We start from the raw sequence: 5,325 nt of genomic DNA, 5'->3' as shown, positions 1-5,325 counted from the left end.
AGCTTTTTTCCATCTACGTAACATTGCAAAAATCAGAAACTTTCTGTCCAAAAATGATGCAGAAAAATTCATCCATGCTTTTGTCACTTCTAGGTTAGACTACTGCAATGCTCTACTTTCCGGCTACCCGGATAAAGCACTAAATAAACTTCAGTTAGTGCTAAATACGGCTGCTAGAATCCTGACTAGAACCAAAAAATGTGATCATATTACTCCAGTGCTAGCCTCTCTACACTGGCTTCCTGTCAAAGCAAGGGCTGATTTCAAGGTTTTACTGCTAATCTACAAAGCATTACATGGGCTTGCTCCTACCTATCTCTCTGATTTGGTCCTGCCGTACATACCTACACGTACGCTACGGTCACATGACGCAGGCCTCCTAATTGTCCCTATAATTTCTAAGCAAACAGCTGGAGGCAGGGCTTTCTCCTATAGAGCTCCATTTTTATGGAACGGTCTGCCTACCCATGTCAGAGACGCAAACTCGGTCTCAACCTTTAAGTCTTTACTGAAGACTTATCTCTTCAGTAGGTCATATGATTGAGTGTAGTCTGGCCCAGGAGTGTGAAGGTGAACGGAAAGGCTCTGGAGCAACGAACCGCCCTTGCTGTCTCTGCCTGGCCGGTTCCCCTATTTCCACTGGGATTCTCTGCCTCTAACCCTATTACAGGGGCTGAGTCACTGGCTTACTGGGGCTCTCTCATGCCGTCCCTGGAAGGGGTGCGTCACCTGAGTGGGTTGATTCACTGTTGTGGTCATCCTGTCTGGGTTGGCGCCCCCCCCCCCTTGGGTTGTGCCGTGGCGGAGGTCTTTGTGGGCTATACTCAGCCTTGTCTCAGGATGGTAAGTTGGTGGTTGAAGATATCCCTCTAGTGGTGTGGGGGCTGTGCTTTGGCAAAGTGGGTGGGGTTATATCCTTCCTGTTTGGCCCTGTCCGGGGGTGTCCTCGGATGGGGCCACAGTGTCTCCTGACCCCTCCTGTCTCAGCCTCCAGTATTTATGCTGCAGTAGTTTGTGTCGGGGGGCTAGGGTCAGTTTGTTATATCTGGAGTACTTCTCCTGTCCTATTCGGTGTCCTGTGTGAATCTAAGTGTGCGTTCTCTAATTCTCTCCTTCTCTCTTTCTTTCTTTCTCTCTCTCGGAGGACCTGAGCCCTAGGACCATGCCCCAGGACTACCTGACATGATGACTCCTTGCTGTCCCCAGTCCACCTGGCCATGCTGCTGCTCCAGTTTCAACTGTTCTGCCTTATTATTATTCGACCATGCTGGTCATTTATGAACATTTGAACATCTTGGCCATGTTCTGTTAAAATCTCCACCTGGCACAGCCAGAAGAGGACTGGCCACCCCATATAGCCTGGTTCCTCTCTAGGTTTCTTCCTAGGTTTTGGCCTTTCTAGGGAGTTTTTCCTAGCCACCGTGCTTCTACACCTGCATTGCTTGCTGTTTGGGGTTTTAGGCTGGGTTTCTGTACAGCACTTTGAGATATCAGCTGATGTACGAAGGGCTATATAAATACATTTGATTTGATTTGATTTGATTTGACAGAGAATGTACTGTATATAACCTACATATCATAGATGACCAGTCTAAACCTGTTCAGGTCAGTTCACATAATGTTATAGTCCTACCAGTAGCAGGACAGAGAATGTACTGTATATAACCTACATATCATAGATGACCAGCCTAAACCTGTTCAGGTCAGTTCACATAATGTTATAGTCCTACCAGTAACAGGACAGAGCATCTACACTATATATACAGAAGTATTTGGACACCCCTTCAAATTAGTGGATTCGGCTATTTCAGCCAGACCAGTTGCTGATAGGTGTATAAAGTCGGACAGACAGCCATGCAATCTCCATAGACAAACAATGGCAGTAGAATGGCCTTACTGAAGAGCTCAGTGACTTTCACCGTGGCACCGTCATAGGATGCCACCTTTCCAACAAAGTCAGTTCTTCAAATTCCTGCTATAGCTGCTCCGGTCAACTGTAAGTGCTGTTATTGTGAAGTGGAAACATCTAGGAGCAACAACGGCTCAACAGTGAAGTAGTAGGCCACACAAGCTCACAGAAAGGGCCAGCCAAGTGCGGAAGCACATAAAAATGGTCTGTCCTCAGTTGCAACACTCAATTCGTCAGCTTCATGAAATGGGTTTCCATGGCCAAGCAGCCGCATACAAGATAACCATGTGCAATGCCAAGCATCGGCTTGATTGGTGTAAAGATCGCCGCCATTCGACTGTGGAGCAGTGGAAACGTGTTCTTTGGAGTTATGAATCACACTTCACCATCTGGCAGTCCGACAGAAGAATCTGGGTTTGGCGGATGCCTCGAAAACGCTACCTGCCCGAATGCATAGTGCCAACTGTAAAGTTTGGTGGAGGAGGAATGATGGTCTGGGGCTGTTTTTCATGATTCGGGCCCCCTAGTTCTAGTGAAGAGAAATCTTCACGCTACAGCATAAAAATGACATTTAGGCGATTCTTCGCTTCCAACTTTGTGGCAACAGTTTGGATAAGGCCCTTTCCTGTTTCAGCATGACAATGTCCCCGTGCACAAAGCAAGGTCCATACAGAAATGGCTTCTCGAGATCGCTGTGGATGAACTTGACTGGCCTGCACAGAGCCCTGACCTCAACCAATCGAACACCTTTGGGATGAAATTGAACGCTGACTGCGAGCCAGGCCTAATCACCCAACATCAGTGCCCGACCTCCCTAATGCTCTTGTGGCTGAATGGAAGCAAGTCCCTCCAGCAATGTTCCAACATCTAGTGGAAAGCCTTCCCAGAAGAGTGGAGGCTGTTATAGCAGCAAAAGGGGGACCAACTCCATATTAATGCCTATGATTTTGGAATGAGACGTTCGACAAGCAAGTGTCTACATACTTTTGGTCATGTAGTGCTTGGTTTTAAATTATGTCTGAGTGTTGGAGTGTGACCCTGGCAGACTCACTAAACAGAGAACATCCCTGGTCATCCCTACTGCCTCTGATCTGGAGGACTCACTAAACACAAATGCTTTGTTTTTAAATGATGTCTGAGTGTTGGAGTGTGACCCTGGCTATCCATAAATTAAAATAACAAGACAATTGTGCCGTCTGGTTTCTTAATATAAGGAATGTTAAATTATTACTAGTTTACTTTGACTTTTGATACTTAATTATATTTATTAATTATTATTATTAATTATACTTATTAAGTATATTTTAGCAATTACATTTAATTTGATACCAAATTTTTGGGGGGAATTGTTAGTTAGATTACTTGTTCGTTATTACTGCATTGTCGGAACTAGAAGCACAAGCATTTCGCTACACTCGCATTAACATCTGCTAACCATGTGTATGTGACAAATAAAATTTGATTTGATTTGATTTAATTATATTTGAAACCAACTACTTTTAGACTTTTCCTGAAGTAGTATTTTACTGGGTGACTTTCACTTTTACTTGAGTCATTTTCTATTAAGGAATCTTTACTTTTACTCCAGTTTGAGAACTGAGTTCTGTTTCCACCACTGTTCTAATGTTCCATATGAGACACAGTTTCAACAGACATTCTGGAACTGAGTTCTGTTTCCACCACTGTTCTAACGTTCCATATGAGACACAGTTTCAACAGACATTCTGGAACTGCGTTCTGTTTCCACCACTGTTCTAACGTTCCATATGAGACACAGTTTCAACAGACATTCTGGAACTGCGTTCTGTTTCCACCACTGTTCTAACGTTCCATATGAGACACAGTTTCAACAGACATTCTGGAACTGCGTTCTGTTTCCACCACTGTTCTAACGTTCCATATGAGACACAGTTTCAACAGACATTCTGGAACTGAGTTCTGTTTCCACCACTGTTCTAACGTTCCATATGAGACACAGTTTCAACAGACATTCTGGAACTGAGTTCTGTTTCCACCACTGTTCTAACGTTCCATATGAGACACAGTTTCAACAGACATTCTGGAACTGAGTTCTGTTTCCACCACTGTTCTAACGTTCCATATGAGACACAGTTTCAACAGACATTCTGGAACTGAGTTCTGTTTCCACCACTGTTCTAACGTTTCATATGAGACACAGTTTCAACAGACATTCTGGAACTGCGTTCTGTTTCCACCACTGTTCTAACGTTCCATATGAGACACAGTTTCAACAGACATTCTGGAACTGAGTTCTGTTTCCACCACTGTTCTAACGTTCCATATGAGACACAGTTTCAACAGACATTCTGGAACTGCGTTCTGTTTCCACCACTGTTCTAACGCTCCATATGAGACACAGTTTCAACAAACAGTCCACTCAGCTGTAGCACCGGGCCATGCAAAACAAACTTCCCACTGTCGCAGAGACACAGAGTTCTAATCCCAGACGCGTTTCTTCAAGACATCTCTCTTACATTATTTTTGATAAACATATAATTTACCCGAAACCAAGTTTAGCTGTGTTTTTATCCTCCAAAATGTGAGTTACTGTAGGACTTTAATAATTGTAAGCAGGCCTACAAACCCAAAAGGTTTTAATTTGAGAAGGTTCATTTGTTTGCCTCAAATATGAAACTGTCTTCAAATATGTGATGATTAGTTGAATCAGGTGTGTAAGTGCTGGTAAGAACAAAAGGATGGAGAAACCCTGAGATAAACATAAAACCATATCATTGAAAAGCTCCTCCACCATCTTTACCAGACGTGTTACTGAAAACATGTAGGACTACTGATTAGTTTACACTTTGAAAACTGCTGTCTGTCAGCAACTCAGCTCAAGTAGCAGTTCTACTAACTAGTAATATCTCATTCCAGGTATTAATTATCTTATTCTGTCCATTAGAATAGATTATTGTTCAGTAATACTTACTTTATTTTTCAATAATCTCCATATAGTATTTTCTGCTCTGTCGTCTCAAAATGGATCCTGAACAAAACAACAACTTTACTTTCTGTTTCAGCTCAGCCGCCTCCCCACCCTGATAATAAAGTGTTATATTGGTATCTTCCACTAGATGGCAGTAAACACCTGCTGTAACTAGACTTTACAACTATGTGTTCTGTTTCAGCTCAGCCGCCTCCCCACCCTGATAATAAAGTGTTATATTGGTATCTTCCACTAGATGGCAGTAAACACCTGCTGTAACTAGACTTTACAACTATGTGTTAGGTTTCAGCTCAGCCGCCTCCCCACCCTGATAATAAAGTGTTATATTGGTATCATCCACTAGATGGCAGTAAACACCTGCTGTAACTAGACTTTACAACTATTGTGTTCTGTTTCATACAGGCAGTGGGAGGAGCGTTGCTCTAGGATCAGGTCCCTCCTCTCCATC

At 43.3% G+C, this 5,325-nt stretch overlaps 1 protein-coding gene across 1 annotated transcript in view; it reads right to left on the bottom strand.

The window, feature by feature from the left end:
• The window catches only part of LOC116373665 (NLR family CARD domain-containing protein 3-like), a 46,075-nt gene extending 41,105 nt beyond the window's left edge, over window positions 1–4,970 (bottom strand). Inside the window, exon 1 of the mRNA XM_031822070.1 lies at window positions 4,860–4,970. The gene's annotated coding sequence lies outside the window, so the exon portion shown is untranslated. The remainder of the gene's footprint in view (window positions 1–4,859) is intronic.
• Between the last annotated feature and the right edge of the window lie 355 nt (window positions 4,971–5,325).

Source organism: Oncorhynchus kisutch, unplaced genomic scaffold, assembly GCF_002021735.2.
Source record: "Oncorhynchus kisutch isolate 150728-3 unplaced genomic scaffold, Okis_V2 scaffold4061, whole genome shotgun sequence".
NCBI lineage: Eukaryota > Metazoa > Chordata > Actinopteri > Salmoniformes > Salmonidae > Oncorhynchus > Oncorhynchus kisutch.
Note: the sequence above shows the minus strand (reverse complement) of the source record. Positions and strands in the feature narration are given on the sequence as shown.